Source organism: Lonchura striata, unplaced genomic scaffold (genome assembly GCF_046129695.1).
Source record: "Lonchura striata isolate bLonStr1 unplaced genomic scaffold, bLonStr1.mat Scaffold_197, whole genome shotgun sequence".
Taxonomy (NCBI): domain Eukaryota; kingdom Metazoa; phylum Chordata; class Aves; order Passeriformes; family Estrildidae; genus Lonchura; species Lonchura striata.
Genome location: NW_027461126.1, coordinates 167,420 through 187,432, shown reverse-complemented (window position 1 = coordinate 187,432; position 20,013 = coordinate 167,420). Strand labels below are relative to the sequence as shown.

General features: G+C 39.8%; 2 long non-coding RNA genes across 4 annotated transcripts; one reads left to right on the top strand and one right to left on the bottom strand.

Moving 5' to 3' along the window:
* The first annotated feature begins 359 nt into the window (after positions 1–359).
* Positions 360–4,564, top strand: LOC144248621 (uncharacterized). Its single transcript, XR_013341926.1, has 2 exons — positions 360–925; positions 4,411–4,564. It is a non-coding gene; the product is annotated as an uncharacterized LOC144248621 (long non-coding RNA).
* Positions 4,565–8,156: 3,592 nt separating this feature from the next.
* Positions 8,157–18,576, bottom strand: LOC144248619 (uncharacterized). Of its 3 annotated transcripts, none has more exons than XR_013341921.1 (6): positions 18,354–18,576; positions 18,063–18,190; positions 17,893–17,953; positions 11,008–11,071; positions 10,631–10,708; positions 8,157–10,087 (listed from the first exon to the last, which is right to left on the bottom strand). It is a non-coding gene; the product is annotated as an uncharacterized LOC144248619 (long non-coding RNA). The 3 variants fall into 3 exon arrangements; XR_013341922.1 differs by lacking the exon at positions 17,893–17,953 and having other exon boundaries at positions 8,157–9,456; positions 10,010–10,087; XR_013341920.1 differs by lacking the exon at positions 17,893–17,953.
* Between the last annotated feature and the right edge of the window lie 1,437 nt (positions 18,577–20,013).

Genomic DNA, 20,013 nt, shown 5'->3' with positions numbered 1-20,013 from the left:
TGGCCGGGCTGGATGGGAGATGAGGCTGCTGGAATGTCACCTGGAGCAGCCAGGAGCCAAAGCAGATCCCTCCTGGCCGGGCTGGATGGGAGATGAGGCTGCTGGAATGTCACCTGGAGCAGCCAGGAGCCAAAGCAGATCCCTCCTGGCCGGGCTGGAGGGCAGCTGCTGGATCTGCTGTGGGGGAAAACTCCCTGCCCCTGCCAGGAGCGCTGGCTCTGCTCTTCCTCCAGCTCCTGAGCAGTGTCAGGGCCACCGTGAGGGAGTTCAAACCCAAAAAATCCCCACAGCCCACGGAGTGAATGATCCCAGCAGAGAAACGCAGCATTGAAATAAAAATCTTACAGCTCTGTCAAAAAGGCTGTGACATCGCTGCAACGGGATTGCCAGGAACCTTCTGGTTTGCTCTCGGAATGCTCTTGGTTCTCTTTTGTGTATTTTTAGTCCCTCAGTGGACAGCTTGTAGAATTTATTCTGGGACTTAGAGGTTGAGCAGGGTTGGCTCAGGATTGACCTTCACCTCTGGTGCCGCTTTGCGCAAACACAACGTGGCCGGGCTGGGTGAACTCGTGACCTCAGCTTTCCCCTCCAAAATGTCCCTCGCTTATTTCCCTGGGGTGAGCTGGGATTTTGGCCCAGACTGTCACTCCTCACCTCCCCGTGCCCGCGCGGTGTCCGTTGTGTTCCCCACGGTGCCCTGGGGACACCGGCGGGTCCCTTTGCCTTTCTCCTGCCCCTTTCCAGCCCGAGGCTCCTCTGCCCTCGTCCCACACACAGCACAGGGGCACCGAAGGGGAAAGGCTCCAGAAAACATTTCTGCGATTCCTCAGCAATTCTTTCAATTCCCCGGGGAGAGGAGCGTGAACTCACAGCCACCGAGGCCTGACGGGTTCCTGCAGCGAGAGCTCGGCGCGTGTCCGCAGAGGTGAGTGCGGCACCCGAAAGGAAAAAGCGCGGGAGACAAACGTGATTTCTTTTGCTTCAAAGTTATTGCAAGTTCTTAAAGCCCGACCAACTTTTGCTCTTGCTTTTGGTCGGGTGGAGCAGGAGCAGTGGGCAGAGGTGGTGCCATTGATGCGGACGTGCCCGATGCTTTCTGGGGCAGAAAAGGGAGATTAAGCTCGCCTTACGTCAAGCAGCTATTTAAAAAGATTTATAGCTCTTTAAACGTAGCGCCCTTTAATTACCATAATGTTTCTTCCACGATTTTAACTAATTCTCGGTGTATTTTATAAAACTTAAAATAACACCTCCTCCCCATAAAACAGACTCATCAAGCATTAGACAAAAATTCCTTGTGCCAGTCTCAGGCTTCCACATCTAACAGGAGACCCTCCCCGTAAGCAAACGAAAAAATCAAAATAACGTACCAAAACTAGTCCTTGCTAACATTAAAAATACAGCTCGACCGTATCCAAAAAACCCCCGATTTTATTTCTTCCAAATGCCAAATACTCTTCAAATTCTAAATCAAAAACTCTTAAAAAACAAAAACCATTTGTCCAAGCCCACAAAAAATATAAAACAATCCAATCGATATCCTACATTTAACAAAACCCACTACACAAATTAGTACCATTTGAAATGTAACATAAATAAAAATCTATGACTAAGAAACATATCTCCCAATAAATAAAACCACTCGGTAAAGATATAAGTAATAATCTCAACTCAACAAGCTAAAATTTCTCCAAAACCAAAAGACTTAAAAAACCTTCAATACTTATAAATAACAACATTCAATATGTTAAGTGTTAGTAAAATCAAACAAACTTAAATGTCAATGCATTTAAATAAATACATTAAGTTTCTTTTTATCTATTAAAATTAAGTTTATTATTCCTTACTATCAAAATTCATTCAGTCTAAATTTAAATGTTATGTAATATAACTTACCCTAAATTTTATTAAAAATCACTTCTCTAAACTATACAGTATATGGTTAATTTTATTTAAAAAAAATGAAACTACTCAAATTACAACAACTAAAAGAAAACACTAACAAACACCTATTCAGAAGTTAAAAAAATATAGTGTATTATGTCATCAATTTCATCAAAAATTCTGTTCTTCATTACAATCTCTACTCTTTTTATCTTTCATAAGTAACACCAAAAAATAGCAATTACTATTCATATCATGCTATTTAAGAATTTTACTCTATTTCCTTAATATATATTTTTAAAGTTATCCTAACTTCTTCAAACACTTACTACTAATATACTAATTATATAATAATTTTTATAATAAGCAATATTTATTAAATATTATTATAATATTTACAACCAACTTTCATGTACTTTGTTATCTCTTTATATAATGATCTAAAAAACACATAAAATTTCTAATTCCTACTTTTTTTATTCTCTACTTATACAGCTCTTAAAACAAGTTAACCCTCTAACTAATCTCTACACTAACTCTATAATTTAACCTAATGTTATCTCACAGTTTTAAATATTTTTCAAGACTAAAAAAAAATATATTTTATTAAAAACCTCCTCCAGACTGTTAATCTTATCACTTTCCTCAGTTATTATTACAAAATCACTTCAATGTAAAACCCGACTACAACATTAATTTCTATTTCTAAGTTTCACACTAAGTAATCGCTCTCTCATACATTTTCTCCACCTTCACACTCTCAATATCCAAATCCAAACTCACAATCCTGTCCATAACCACTTTCAAATCTTTAAACAAAAGTTTACTATACTCAAATCTATTCTAAAAACACTTCTAAAAAATCCAATTATTAAATAATGTAATTCATCTTTAATCCTAACATTTTTACTCTTAACTACTATTTTTAGAAACATTATATAAGAATACATTAAGTAACATTCACCAATTAAAATTTAAACTAGAACCTAACCCTAACTCTACCTAAATAAAATAATTAACAAGAAACCCAAATATTTTCTACGTCAAAAATAAAATTCAAATAATTTTAACTTAACAATTTAACTTTATCGATATAACAAATAAACTTATTTTTATTTTAAACTTAAAAAATCATTATCCACACATAATTATTTAACTTGCTACTAATTTAACATTTATCAACTGTTAAAAACTCTAAAATAACGTACCATCTTTTAATACTTACTAATGATATAATTTCACCTATGTTACTAATTATAGATGTTATCTAAGTAATTCCTAATTATTGTCAATTTCTTCTTTACTACGTACATTATTTTATTCTTATATTTCTTCATGCTTATAACTGAAAAATTATAACAACTTATACCATTATCTTGCAAGTCTCTATACAATTTTATAAAACAAAACTTAACAAGACTTATTTCTCATGTCAAAACATAAAGTTTACTTATATCTCAACAAGTACAAAAACCCAAGTCAATTTCAATAAGGACCATAAAACCAGATCACACAAAAAACACACTCGCCACTCCACAAATAAAACACCAATGTAAATACAAAGATACACTACACTATGTAAATACAAATGGTAGATTACGCGAGAATTGCAACATACGCCTGACGTCTTGTACTGCACCCACCAAAATATAGAAACTTTAGGTTTTTTTATAAATATAAAAATCAATATTATAAACATCTTATTTAATAACTTACAAAGTATAAAATTCTATCAAATATTATACTTCTACTCTCTTTACTTTATTTACTTTTAATTATATCACTTTACCAATTAACCAACCTAAAACAAACATTTCAGTAACTTTAACTAAAGTTTCAAGTTTAAATACTTTGTATTTATCTAGCGCTTCTCAAAAAAAATCCATTCTTTACCTACTTACTTAATATACCAATAAAAAACATTACAAGTAATCCATATAATTAAAAAGCCCTTACATTATTAGCTCTTAATATAAAAATAGTTACCAATTTAAAACAAAAAAGTCATTTATCCATCAATAGTAATCAAAATATAAAAGTAATTTTAAGCCTTGAAACTTAAAAATGGTAGGATCACATTTTATACCACCTATTACTTCAACAACACTAAAATAATTAAATCAATTGAAATATTATCTAAATAAACGATCTAATTCTACATCCCTTACACTAAATACCTTTCTAACAAATATAAAATATTAAATACGCAGTTTTACAAAAAATCAACAATAAATTTTCTTTTATTAACACACAAACATAAATATAAAAATTGAATAAAAGTTATAAATGCATCTAATCACATAAAATCTACTTATAAAAGTGTACAACTTTAAGAAATATCAAAAATAAGAATAACTAATATAACAATAAATAAAATTTAACACCATAATTTTAAAATCTTATAACAAAATTATACATTTAAATTATATTATTATAATAATAATAACGATAACACCTTCTTTATGTTAATATATGCAACAAATGCTTAACAAAATCCATTAATAATTTTATTTTTTTTAAATACAGAGGGAGAGGGGAGACGTGGGAACGGGAAAACCAGAAACTCCCACGGACACTGAAAGATTTGATCTGCAGCCTCGGGAGAAGCTGGGATTGATGTGCAAGTACAAGACGCGGGCATTAAGCAGGAAAAGAATGAAATAAAAGGCAATCCCTTCTGTTTCTGTGGCTGTCAGTGAGAGCCTGCCCCGGCTGAGCGAGAGAGAAACCGCGTGGGCACGATGGGGAAGGGCTCGCAGGGCAGGGCTGGGGCTGTGTGGGCTGAACGGAGAGTTTGCACCTTCTGACAGGAGGCGCTGAGCAAAAGTCCCCTCGGTGCAGCGGAGCCGAGCGAAGGCGCTGGGCTGGAAAAGCCAAATAAAGGCCGGGGTCAGAAATTCCGGCTGCCTCGGAACAAAGAGCCGTGAGCGCTCCTGAGCCCCGGCAGCTGCTCGCTCTGTGAACCCCCACGCGCCGGGGCTGGGTTTGCCTGAGCCCCGAGTGCCCCCGGCCCAAGAGCAGCCCCGGCCCTTCCCTGCTGAGCGCGCAGCGATCGCAAAGGAAAAAAGGAAACTCTGGCCGGCAGGGCTCTCTCTGCGTGGGTTAGGGCAGGGCCCTGCGGGGAGCAGGGCGCTCCAGCACGGACAGCCCGGATCCAGAGCAGCTCCAGGGCTGAGCAGCGGGCTGGGGACAGCTGGGGACAGCCGTGAGCAGAGCCCGTCAGCCTCCCTCCGGGGCTGGGACTGCCTCGAGCACACAGCTCCTGCCAGGTGTGGCACCTTCAGACTCCTCGCCACAAACGAGTTCTGATCTCGCTCTCGGGGTGACCTGCACCTCCTCCCCAGAAACCGCAGGAATTAGAATTTCGGGCCGCTTTTACAAACTTTACGTCAGCTTTGCAAATGCAAATCCCAGCGGGTCCCTGCTTCCCAGAGCGCCGGTCCTCAGCCATCTCCACTTCCCTGGAAAACTGCTCCAGCTCCAGGCTGTACCAAGGTGAGCACAAGTCTGGAGAGGTCAGAACCCTCACCTGGACCGCTGCACTCGGAGCGAGATCCAGCTACAAATGGAATTCCAGAAACGGCCTCCAAAATGTTCCATAATCACACCTTTAAAATGGCTCCACAGGGCAACGGCTCCCGTGCCAGAGCGGCACCTGCACGAGTCCTTGTGCCAGCCCTGGCGCCCTGAAAAACACAAGAAACCAACATCACACAGGCCTTGTTTGCAGAATTCCTGATCCAAGCCCTCACCTGTCCTGCCCAGCACCGAGGGAAATCTGACACGGTATTCATAGGTAACCTTTGCTGAGAGCGGCCATCACCCCGGTCCTCCAGCCTGGGCAAGGTTTTGCAGCGAATGGACCCAACTTCTAACCCTGGACCTAAATTTCTGTCAGCTTTTGTTAGAAAGATACTGGAGAGTAAATCCTACAACAGATTTAAAACGTTGCGCAAGGAATAACCGGCCCAGACAAAACCAAACCACCCCCATCTCTGCTCCACCCCATTTCTCCCAATTTTGGGAGAAATACTGATAGAGTTTGTAAAGACTCCCCTTCCCTGCTGCACCGTCCTTCACTGCACGTCCCTGTTGAGAGAGAAATGGAACTGGAAACAAGTTTTAAAGGATGAGTTTGTAAATAAGACTAGATACTTTAGAGAAATAGAACTATGAAAGATGCACTCTAATAAGATTCATGAGGGGTAATTTCAGATGATTGGTTTTAAGGCATAGTGTAGCAAAAGCTAATAGGCCAAGAAACGCTTATAATGTATTGTAATTAGGAAATAGTTGGCTTCTGATTGCGGTGGCATGAATTATAACATCTGTATTGTCTCACCCTTCACGTGAGACTGAAAATGAAATAAAAGTTTTTTAAAACACTTCTCAGTTGCCTTATTTCTGGGTCAGAAAAGGGCATAATCTGATAAACTGGTGCGTTGTGTGAGGAAGATTTATCTCTCTCAATGTCCTATTCCATGGCATTTCTAAGTCAGCGTTTCTTATCTCAAATTTTCCATTCAGATACATACTATGTAAACCTCCTGTCAAACTCTGACAATTTTCTGCAAGTCCATTTCCCACAGCAGAACTGCTCCCTGCCCAGCACAGGAGCTGCGAGTGCTGTTGCAGGGCACAATGCCTGAAGGAACACCGGAGCTGTGACATTAAAACCAGCAAAAGCAATTACTAAGTAAAAGAGATCCTCACCTGCTCCAAGAACTGAACCTCTGTGGCTCATCCTCACGGGGTGAACCTGCTCCAGGGAGGACTCTCCACGCAGCCCCCGAGACCTGGGGTCAGACGCTGCCCTACCAGCAGAAGAACAAGGGGTTAGTGAAGCTTTTTGGACACATTCTGGCCTCAGAGTGGTCTGACAAAACATCCGTCAACGTGGATCTTTAATAAAGGCAGCTGGTACCTATGCTTGCAACAGACTTTCGTGTGTTATTTCCTCGGTCTCTGTTCTAATACATTTTGATATTAAAAGTGTTTAAACAAGATTTAACCTGAGCTCTGCACCCTGCCGTGCTCCAAGCCCTGAGGAAGAGCTGGACATCCTCACACTCGCCCAAGCTGAGGCAGCTCTCACGTAGGGACAGAGCTGCTGCAGCATTTAACAACACTTAGAAATCACCCCTGCCTTGAGGGCGTCCAGAGCTGGGAGAAAGCCCTTCCCACCACCCTCTTGGATTTCCCTCCCTGCCCCTGGCTTTGCTTCCAGCTTGGGAAGGTTTGTCCTGGGGCCATTTCAGCAGCACGAAGGGCTTTTCCAACCTCAGGGGTTCCACGGGAGCCCAGTGACTGACCCAGCTGCGCACCCAGGCACACGGATCGATTATCCTGCCGTGAGCCAGAGCACTCCAGGGCATCCTTGGAACAGCTGCGGAGAGCGGGAAAAAGACACAGCTGCAGCACCGATCCCGCTCCCTGCTTTCCCAGAGGGGCAGGAACACCATTTCCTCCCGAGCCTGAGAGCTCCCAGGGAAATCCCTGTTAGGGTGGCACTGAAGGTGCCACATTTCTGGCACCCTTGCCCTAGAACCACGGCCCAGCAGATTTCTGTGGGAGCGGGGATTGTTGCTGCAGCTCAGAAGCTGCACATCCCTAAAGCATTTCCTTAGGGACACGAAGCTCCCCGCGCGCATGTTGTAGTCCAGTTTGTAATTTCAGCGTCTTTCAAGAGAGTTTAAATCGCAATGAGGCGACTCGGTGCCAGCACAGCATTAGCTACGGGACATCGGGAGACTCACCAGACGACATTCTCGGCAGAGCCTCCATTCTCAGCGCTCCAGCTGCAGCGTTCGCATCTCTCACGGACTCCGAGCTCCGTTTCCAGGGCTCCCATCGGGAAACCGGCGGCCGCTCCCAGATGCAAATGCCCAGGGCACCGCCGATCCCAGCCCCTGCTCCCTCTCCCCCCCGGACCCCCCTTCCTCCAGCCTTTACCCCTTTTAGAGCCACGGCCCCGCCCAGGACACAAACGGAGGCTCCCAGGTGCCTCCTGAGACCCAAATCATTCCAGGGGCATCAGGAAATCAAGAGAAATAAACTTTGTAGCCATGATTTCATGTGTTTTGACTCTTCACATGGATAGTCTTAAGCCGTACTTTGTCATCATTTGGTCAGCTCATGAGGTTTTTTAGTTTTTAAAATTGTGTTTTCTCGAGGCAGAGAAACTGCAACTATCTATCTTTGAGTAGAGGAGCACATACAAAATGTCAGGGTGAAAGATTACTCATACCAGTGTGAAAAAAAACGCTAATCGCTTGGTTTTTAAAATTTTAAAAGTTTAATAATAATAAAATGGCTATAAAAATAATAATATCATTAGAGTACTAAAGCTTAGAGTTAGGACAATTACAAGACAATAAAAAAAGTAAAGAATTACGGACGTCCGGATGTTCTCGGACATTAAGCTACGAAAAGCATGACTTGTGAATAAAGGAATCACCCTTAAACTAATATACTTGTTGCATATTTATATATCCTTTATGGTTATGAATGCATTCTATTTTAAACAAGAAACTCTGTTTGTTGTATGTTAATTGTTTCCTTTAATCCCTTGGTGTCTTCGAGTAAGGCCTGAAGAAATTAGCTTCTTCTGATAAGAAGCCATAAATTCCTCTCCTTTGGAAGATTTAGGTGTTCTTTGAAGTAAGTATCTCATTCCTAAAAAAAAAACTTCCCCACCTACATAGTCTCTATTTTAACATTATGTTAGAACCTAAAACTGTATTTAACACACTACTTAAGCAAATGAACACAGCATAACTTTCTAACATTACACTTATAATATTCATTATAGCCTTTGAGAAAAGCCAATCATAAAATATGCATTTTTCACACCAGCAAGGACAAGGAGGTATTGAAGGAGACTGTTGAAGGAGAGGTAAAGTCTTAAATGCTAAAACTGAAGACAGAGCATCACTAAGTCAAATAAAAGATTTGTCTATTTGCTTTTAAACTGATACAAAGCAAGACAAAGTAAATTATTATAACTACTTCAAATCTAGTTGAAAATGTGCTGAGGTGTGCATTAAGACAAAGGTGGAAGTTTACAAGTTACAAATGCTTAAGACACTTCTTGCTAGGGATAGATAGCATTGCATCCATTCCTGAAAGATTTGCATCTCAAAAAGATATGGCATATGAATTCTTAAATTAGACCAACAATGACATGCACCCAAAAAAGAAAAACATTCTCTCTTCTCCCTTTCTTTTCTGCTTTCTTGTCATAGAGTGTGACTAAGGAGAAACGAAAAGAATCCATGAGTGACAGAGCTGATTCCAATCAATCCTCCCCGATGGAGTGATCAAAGGCCAACTGTAGTGGACCAAACAGGGCTTTCCCCTTGGAAGTGTATTCCATCCCGTCGAGATCAGCACAAACACAAGGGATGAAACCGACTTCCCACGGCTGCCATCCAAGCTATGACACTGTAACTCAGTACCACCTGCACATTTTTTTGCTTGAATCCTTAAAGTAATGATTCTCTCCATCTCCATCCCTTAAAATCCAATTCTGTCAGCTTTTCAGTGTTCAAAAATGAACTAGTTAAGATAGCACTGAGGAAAGAAAGAACACAATAAGCATATTTTATTGTGTAAGTAAGTAGATTTGAGATGGAATTACTAAAAGGTAAGCATACATGGACCCCCCCCCCACACACACAGTTGTCTTTTTGCAGTTGCACTTAAGGATTGTACTTCAAATATGGTTACACAGATATCTTCCCCCCCTCCACATTGACTGCCTCTTAATATTAGAACCGAATCTGCCACAAAATTACATGAAATAAAACAGTGAGAAACATACTTGAGAATGACTGTTGTTTACAAAACAGGTAATTTATAGTATACAATTACTGATAAGGTAGAACAAGAGTTCAAAAACTGGACTGCTTTACAAAGCACTTCTTCAAACATCAATTTTGGATTATTGCTGGAAGGTACTAAATGGTCTGTTATAGACTAATTTACAGACATTCATAGAATAGTGAAAAACGCATGCTTTAGAAACCTGGGACATTTCATGCCTTTGTGCTAGCAGAACATGAAGTGATTGGCATTTTTCAATGTAGGTTAGCAGCATTTAGAGTTTTTATTCTGGTGTACTAACTGATTCTACGTATTTTTTCTCTTTTTTTTCAGGTGATTTTTCATCTTCAGGTTTAGTCCATGGAGGGCTGTGAAACTTCTGTAAAGGTAAAAACATGGTGTATAGAATACATATATACATAAACAGAAATAAAAAAGTCTGTTAAAATTCCATGGCAATGGAATTGTCCCTAGAAAAGGGTCCTGATCTCTAAGAAAGCATCATTAACAACCTTCACAGTGCAAAACCATACAAGTCTGATGCTACATACAGCTTCATATCACTGCATATTTTATGTATATATGTATGAAAACAACCACATAGGTATTTAATATTTAATTATTTTGGATAACTCTCCTTACTCCTGCTTCCAGGGCTATACACATCACACTGTCAAATTAAGTAATTTGACTACTAATTCATTTGACTACCAGCTTTCCAAATATTTCATAGTTTGCAAGTTGTTACCAGCCAGAAATCATTTTGAACAGGTCAATTGCAATCAGACACAGACAAAGTCTGAATTAAGTAGTCTTCTCTTTTGAGACAGAACTTGGTGAAGAATGTGTAAGTATACTTTAAGTAACTGAATCTCATGAGACTTTTTAGTAAAACCCCACAAATTACTCTGGAAGAGAATACCTGAAAGCTTGTCTCTGTTTCTGCTGCTTCCAAACGAGATGTTGAATCATTACGATTCCCCAGACATGTCTTGGCAACCTGTCAATAGAAATGTCAGAGATAACTACTTCATATTTTTTCCAAAAATATTCCGTCTAAAAAAAAAAAAAAAAAAAAAAACAAAACCCAAAAAAAAAACCACCAAAAAAAAACCAAAATACCAAAAAAACCCCAACAACAACAGCAAAAAACCAACCCAATTTGGGTCTTCTTTTAAGCCTACTTAATGAAATGGAACTAAGTTTTCATAGCTAAACTTATCCCAGACTCCCATCATCCCTGTAACAGTCTTCAACAATACAGTCTTGTGACAGCGAGTTTAACAACTTCATACTTACCCAGCTTTTTTTCTTCGTGTTTAAATCTCATCACCAATAGTGAAGTTTACTTCTACAGGTGGTCCTAGGGAACAGAAAATTAATTACAAGTGCCTTTTATGGGTGAGGAAATAGTAACAAACAGTAGAAAATCAGCATTAGTTAGAACTTCTCTATTACTATTCTCTTGGCTATACTCTGGATCTCTTAGGTATAATAATCCCTGAATAGGAATATAAAGTCACTGAATGGAGAAGTCAGGTGACTCTCAAGGCAGAAAATCTTGCTGCATTACTTCCTGTCATTTTATTCAAGAAATAATGTCATATTCTTTGCCAATATGTTTTTTAATATCTGGGAAAGCAGAGTTGCACAGCATAAATAAAATTAATTACAAAGTGGATTTTTGAACTAAGGAGATCTTCAGGTATGAAACCAGAGATTTGCTCAACACTGGAAATTCTACTGTATTTAAATCCAAGTCCCTTCAGGAGTAGGATTAAGGATGCAATAAGAAAAGGAACTGAAAGATTAAATGCAGTCAAATATTCATAATACTTGGTCATTGCTCTAAAATGAGTTCACATTGGAATTTCTCTACTTGTTTTGCTATTAAAAGTGACACATTTAAATGGAGTGAAAACTACAAGGTTTTTTTAAAGTTTTGAGTCAGCAAGACTCTTTCCAGTGTAACAGTGGGAGGGGTTTAGTCATGTTTAAGCTACTGAAGGCAGCCTCTGAGATGATGCAGATGGATTTGATGTGGGGAACTCTTTCTCATATTTTCCCACTCTAGACAGTAGAAATAAAAATTGGATTCATGTAGGGAATAATCAAGGCAGTATTGATTAAAATAAAGTCTATTGATAAAGCACCTACTCCTTTTATGACAAAAAATCAAACATCAAACAAACACGTGGTTTATGTCTTAGATAAAGACTAAAAAGTCAGATGACAGGGTAGCAATTTTTCGTAGTCTTGAAATACTTCAAAACCTTATACGTGTGGTCCTGTCAAAACTTCCATTTAAATTATTTACTCTTAATCTAGATTTAAAAAAAAATATTCCAAGCTGAATTATCCTCAGAAAAAATGAAGATTTAGGTGACTTCTAGGTGTGTGGCTTGAGGACAAAAGATACTCTAGGTCCAACAATCAATAGTATTGCAAAATGTGTAATAAAGAGGATAGAAATAATGCTAATTAAATATGATAATTTACATAGCCAGAATTTTCTCTGACTGTACCTACTAGAACATGAAATCAGGTGACCTATTTCACCAACATCATTTATAGGAGATAGGAAGCAAAAACTATTAATTGCATTAGTAAAGCTAAAGGTCAACTTCTTAAGACATATGCAAAGGAAAAAGAAAAAAACAACCCCGGTCTGCTTTAGAGAAAATAAAAGTGAACAATAAAACAATGCTGTATGAGTGAGTAGTCTTGCAGTGTCTTCATAGGCCAGACAACAAAGGCTATCTTGATAGGAAAAGAGCAATAAAGATTAAGTCTGTACTATTTCACATTTGTTCACTCAGAGATCTTCTCCTTTTAGTAGCACACCATATGGATCACTGTTGGAGAAAGACAGGGACTTTTTCCTAAGGATGTCTTTATGATGTTAAAGCATAACATATTCATTATTGACTCCTTATCACTGTGAAACATTGTATATCATTACCAAATAAATTACAGCTTGAAAACAACAACAGTTCAATAGCCAGGACTGTAACCAGCTCCTGTGGACGAGGTGCAAACACACACACAGAGGGCTGGGTTTAACAGAACACAAACTGAATCCCACACACATATGACCTCAGGCATATATATATAAATACATACATATACATACACCCCCACCTGTGTGTATTTATGTGTTTTTATATGTCTATATCTACATGCATATATAAACACATAAATATGCAAACACGCATAACACATATATCTTTGTGTCCCTCAGCTAAAGATCAGTGACAGAATATAAACTCAATGAACTAGAATACCTTCCACACCCTTAGGTGACAAAGGAAGCAAAATATTAAACTTCGGCTATTGTTGTTAGTTCCCTCTATGCCAAATAGTGGATTGTTTTGTATGTTTGTCCGTCAGATTTCCTCCCATGAGAGGTACAATCATTACCAATGGACAGAATGAGAGCTCGACATGGCAGAAACTATCAAAAAGCAAAAACTATTTGCTGTGTTGCTTTCCTCAGCTTAGCATGCAGCCCAATTAACAAATTATCTGTGTGTGAAATTATGGCTATAAAATCTGCATATTGATTGGTCACGTACACCAAATTTGGGAAGTTATGGTATTCAATTGTCCTAGTAAACAGCACTGCAAAGCTGGAGAGCTTCACAGCTGGATGTATAAATGACAAAGGTGGATAAACAAAGGGTGCATCTTTATTACTGTGAGAACCCCGGCCTTGCTCTGGGGTCTCATGTGGTGGTGAAATTCCTCCTCCCACCCGTGCTTCCAAAGAAAAACTCCGCAGGCTTTAGCTGTTCGGTCTCAAGGCAGTTTATCGCTAGTTATCTAACAGATTATGTTCTTGGACTGCGGCTGTTTGATCAGCGGCCTGGGTAGAGGCACACACACCCCCTGACATCCTCTCGATCTGCTGCCTTCTTCGTCTCCCTCTCCGCCCAGGGCTGCTGCTATCTTTTATAAGATATATTACGTATAACACGTTTATAATTATTCCCCAATACCTACTACCTACGTTGCCAAGTGTTTTTCTACTCTAAACCAATCTGTGAGTGCCAACATCACCAAGAACATGGAGGTAAGGAAAAAGAAGGAGGAAGAACAGGATCAGCCCACTTTCCTCCATCTTAGAACTTCTGACCCCCATGTACATGCGTTAAAACCCCCCTGTACAATACTAAAAAAATTTCCCCTCTACTTTGTAACTACTTTTACTATACTATCTAACCTTTTGTGATTGCTTGTTCCACCTCCAAAGTTGGCAATTCATTCCATGGCTCAAACTCAAAATCACAGCTGTTTTTCAGCTGTCTGCCAGGGTCTAGAATGCCTCTGACCAAGGCCTGGAACCTCTAAAAATGTCTGAGAGACATTTTGAGTTCCCACATATTAGAAAAATTTTAACACGCCAGTCAGAACTCAGCATGTCCAGTGGCTATTGAATCATGCAACTTTACCTGCGAACAGCTGAACCATGTAAATATAAGTATTTTCTACGGCATCAACTCAGCAAATCAGAACTGGCTTTATGGTCAAAAAAACCATAACAATTTAAGGTCAAATAATCAATTCACAAGTGAACAGGAAATCAAGTTTAAATAAGTGGTATTATAACAGTTTTTGCAGTTAGAAAATCATTCTGCTGCTCCTAAAGAGCATCATCCAGATTTAGTTGACCAGACATTGGAGTTTCAGTGTTCCTGTGCATCACTGCTCCTCTTGGCTTCATAGGGCACAAAAAGCAGATAGGGAGGTTGTTTGTAAAGCACGATGGGGGAGAAAGTACTGGGTTAATTCTGAAGAAAAGAAACCAGATACAGGAGAAAAGAATGGTGCGGTTAGATCAACTGACAAACTAGTTATCTTAGTTGTCAGGTTAGGTTCACAGTTTACTCAAAGACACGTCTTATCAGATTTGCTCATGAATTTGTTACAGATCTGTACTGGGAGCTGCTTTAATCACTGTTTAGAAGAAAGATACAGAACAAGAAGTATGTGAAATGTGCATATACCTTCTCAGAAGACACCTCTGCAGTTTTTCATACGCTTTTCCTGTTTTAGATCAGTGTGCTAAGGGGATGGTTAAACTTAGATGATGTAACTTCTTATGACCTTCCTCTTCCTAGTCCTCATTTACAGAATCAAATTTCCTTTAAGGATTTTATTGGCTTGAAATTTCGTTATAAAAATGGTTATTTTTTTCTCTTATTACACCCTTTGGAAAACAATTGGAGAGTGCAATTTGATCAAAGCTCTGAAACAGATTTAAGAAAATAAAGCAAAATGCTGTAGTTGCTTAGAAACGTATACAATTTTGGCTCCAATACAGAATACCCTTTGTCGTTGAATGATTAATAAACATAGAGTGTTTTTTTATTGCAGGAAATTAAGGCAGTAAATAAAAAGCACTACCACTTCTATTTATCAGAGAAGATTCTGTAAGGACAAAGCAAAAAATCTAGTAAGAGAACAAAGAATAATTTTATAAGTTCTTTGATGTTGTAGCAATACCAAGCAGGTAGTTAAAAATGAGATGTTATATGCATAAGAATTCTCTGACACGAAAAGGCAATTAAGTAAATTATGGTGTAAAAGCCATAATCCCAAAAGCTTTTGGGAAGACAGAAAAGGGAAGGAATACAGGGGGAAAAGCTCTGCAGAACTCTGGTTCTGCACAGAGACTTTCAGGAGTCAGACATAAGAAAGCATCTCCGGATAAGGCTAAGAAAAAGTAGTACTGACAAGATGCCTCTAATAAAGTACAAATAATAAAAAGAATGGAAACTTTTACAATACCAAAGGTAATTTGGAGGGGGGGTTTTGATGAATTTCAGATGCTGTATCACAGGATATTCTACCTACTTCTGGCTATTGCTGGTCCTATGCCAAATTTCATTACAGATAAATATCAGCAGCGTCTAATTTCCAGATTTGCTACTCTGTATCCCATTTGCCAATAACTTTTCATTTTTTGTATTTCAGTATTTGTTCTAATGTAAATGACACTAATTACTCTGAACAGGCATAAGCCCCATAAATACAAAATTGCAGAAAGATCACAAATTTAAGATAGAGATGCTTAGCCATACAGACTTAAAAATACCAGTTGGAACCAGCAACTAACCATTTTGCTTTATTTTTTGCCTCAGTATCTATAAGGTTGCATGTTCTTCTCTAGTTAGTCTTCACTACCTTAATTCTTTCTAAATAGAAATCACATTTTATTTATCAGAGACACAATAAGAGGACCTTTGTGAAGTTCTGAGAAAGGATTACTGAAATAATAGGTTTCTAAGCAATGCAGTTTCTAGTACATCTTCACAAATATTACTTTGAAATGCTGCATTACAACCTTAACCATCCAGCCTTAATCTTCCTTCATTTGAATGCAAGAAGCTGTAAAAACTTCAGAAAAAATGACACAGTCAAGTAATGAAAAAAACAATTAAAACTCTTCCTAAGTGTTGCATTTTCTCCAAGTGATAGTGTTCACAGGTACAAATGGCAGTTTTGACTTACCAAAGAATTAGGATCCTTTGGGTATAAATTCCTTCCGGTACTTTCAGAACTTAAAGTGGTATTTCTAATGCCACTATATGTAGGCTAATTGTAGAAAGAAGATTTTTATTTCAGTTCTCAAAGCTAATAATTTGAATTCCTTGTGCCTTTCGTCTCTCTAGGTTAATGTGAGATGATGATGATGATGATGAAGAAAAGGTTGCTAACCAATGTCATCACCTGCACTATTTTTATGGCCTGTTAAGATGGACAGGGTGTCTGTCTGCTGATGGACTAAACAGTTAAAAATACAAGCTGTTAGAAGGACAAAAAACAACCACCTAAATAAGTAAACCACCATCTCAATAACTAAAACCTTGATTTTATGGAAAGGTGAATCTTTTAGGTGTCTTTGATTGCAATACTTGATGCAGAAATTAAATACTGGTTTGACTTTTGAAATATATTACCAGTTATTTTCTTTCCCTTTCTCTTTTAATGTATTCACTTCTGTATAAAAGAGCTGTTTAAAATGTTTGATACAAGTATTTAGCCTAAGAGGAAGAAAAAGAGGAGAGAGTGAGGAGGAGAGCGTAAGAGGAAGAAAAAGAGGAGAGAGTGAGGAGGAGAGCGTAAGAGGAAGAGTAAGAGGAGAGAGGGAGGAGGAGAGCGTAAGAGGAAGAAAAAGAGGAGAGAGTGAGAAGAAAGAGGAGAGAGTGAGAAGAAAGAGGAGAGAGTGAGAAGAAAAACTGAGAAGAAAAGGAAGAGGAGAGAGTGAGAAGAAGAAAGACTGAGAAGAAAAGGAAGAGGAGAGAGTGAGAAGAAGAAAGACTGAGAAGAAAAGGAAGAGGAGAGAGTGAGAAGAAGAAAGACTGAGAAGAAAAGGAAGAGGAGAGAGTAAGAAGAAAACAAAGCAAGAAAAATAAGAGTCAGAGATAAAAAGAAAAACCAAAAAAGTCAGATTAGAAAGAGAAAGGCAGAGAAAGAGGAAAGAAAGGTGGGGTAAAGAGAAAAAGAGTGAAAGACAATCAGAAAAGGAAGCACTTGAAATGAAAGAGAAAAGCAAATAGAGAGACAAGAAAAAGAAGAAATAGAGCTGAAAACCTACAGGAAAACAAATGGAGAGACTGAACACAAGGTAGGGTTCAAGAGAGAAAGAAATAGAGAGTTAGACAAAAAAGTTAAAGTTGGACAGAAAAGGAAAAAGGGTCAGAGACAAAGACAATGATAGCAAGTGTTAGAAAGACAAAGGCTGACAAAGAGAAAAAAAAGAAGAAAACATAGTGAAACCTAGATTGAAAGAGACAAAGAGACATGGGGAAATACATGTAGAGGAATGGAAGAAAATAGACAGGGTGAGAAGGAAATAGGGTTAGAGAAACATAGAGATGTCTTAGAAATGGAAACAAAGGAAAACACAGCCAGAGACAAAGAGTTACACATGGAAGGATAAAGTGAGGAATAGACTAAAGAGGAAAGTAAGAGGCAAAGGGAGAAAAAGGGTGAGAATGATACGACTCAACCACACCAAAGAAAGACAGGAGATGAATGGTGGGCAGGACAGAGGGTAAGAGGCATCATTATTAGGGCTGATTAATCTTTATTCCCTTAATTTAAACTTCAGCAATACACAGGGAAACAATGCATACAAATGCAAGTACAGAGACAAATACAACAAAGAATACATCATACCTAGGCACACAAGTACAAGTCCAATTTACATATAGCAAAATACATCAAAAGACAGGAACACCTGCAAAGACAGAACAATATAATGTATTACAAGGAAAATACATATTGACACAATATAACCGTGTCTCCATTTCAGAAAAGTCCACAACGCTTTTATTGTTATGACGCACCCGGAACAAAAACGGCGCAAAACGCTCCGCCGACGTGCACGCCCCCTTCGCGTTACGCACAAACTCACATTCACGGCAACTCGCTCCGGAGACTCCCAAAAAATCCTCCTGCCTGATGAAAACCCCCCCTGAAAGGCAAAGGCCATACACACAAGGTTGGAACTGCTCCACACACACACACACACACACACACACAGCTGCAGACACAAGCACACACAAACTCTCACAGACAGACACAGACAGTCACACTCTCACACATTCTTCTGCTGACACGCTGGCTGCCACCCTTACGTGAAACGCTGCACTGAAGAATATGCTTAAACGCTTCTTCTGACCGCAGGACCTCCATGTCAAATGGTAGATTCCAGGAAATTCTGTAGGGACCCGGGGACCTACGAGACAAGGGGAGGCGGTCAGTGACTGACTATCTGAGAGCTAGGAGCTATACCAACTCTGGGCCCATCAGTGTTGTACCCCAAACCCCGTAGAGAACAGATGAACGGCAAAGCTTTATAACTGCTCTACCTGAGTGTGACTACGTGCCCGGGCAAGGCAGCTCCGATCACAATTGCCACAACAGAGGTGCATACAACATAAGCCATCGTAGGTACATACAGTATAAGCACAAACAACATAAGCCATCGTAGGTACATACAGTATAAGCACAAACAACATAAGGCAACGTAGGTACATACAGTATAAGCACAAACAACATAAGGCAACGTAGGTACATACAGTATAAGCACAAACAATATAAGACAACATAGGTAGGCGCAACATACACACATACAATAGAAGCCGACACAGGTAGGTGCAACATAAGTGCATACAATGTAAGCCGACAGAGATACAAGATACAAGAAAACCCGCCCCCAGGACTGGGACTCTCTGCCACTGATTGGAGTTGTCAGCATCTGAAAGGAAGTTAGGACTAGTGTCAAACGGCTGCAAGACAACTTAGCATCACCAAACATGTTATGTCAATCTCCCCATACAATCTAGAGCCCAACTACACCCTGCAAATGACAAATTTCAAGTCCCCAGGACTTGTGCTATTACAGGCTATGCAGCAGGGCAGAGCAGTTGTGGGACAAATACGTGCAGACACCCGTGACACAGGACAGGGAGAGAGAGCTTTTGAGGAGAAGAAAGAGCTGAGAGACCCAAAGAACACAGAGTGCACCAGAGACAAGTGACAGGACACACACCAGAACTGCTCTGCCCTGAGCACCTCAGCACTGTGATCAAAACAGACACTTTCCCTTTAGCTGGCCTAAGGGGACACTTCTTGCACATCCCTGCCCCCAAACCTGATCCTAAAGGCCCTCCCAGCACCCCGCTTTCACCCCCTTGCGGGCCTGAGCCCTCCACTTATCTCTCAGCCATCTGGGCATGAGAATCCACGTCGCCTGGCAATGGAGGCTGCCTCGCCTGCGGGGAATGTCCTATGGTCACCGGGCTGTGGTCCCGTGCTCAGCTACAATCGAGAACACCAAACATCACTGCATGATCTTAGCTGCACAATGGACAAAACCCAGCAATCCTGCTACTCACCGTTCTCCTGAGAACGCTCGGGCCGCACACTTTGGCCAGGCTCAGAGGCTGCCACCGTCATCGCAGGGTCTGCCTGGGTTAAGAAGAGACAGAGACTCGGCATTGCTGAAACACGAGTGGACCTTGGCTCCCCCTCCCTACCTCGGCGACTCACCGCAACTCCTCAGCCATTGCCAAAGGCAACTCTGATGCAATCTTGAAATACAAAACTTCAAGGCTTCATCACAGAGTCCTGCAATACTTCCTGAGAGCTCACAAGCACAGGAAATCCAGGCCATCAGCTGTTGGTGACAGGGGCTTGGCATACTCTGAGTGGATTCCCTAAAGCACACAAACAACAATGGATGCTTACAATTGCACCAAAACCTGAAACCTGAGCAAGAACAACTGCTTCTGT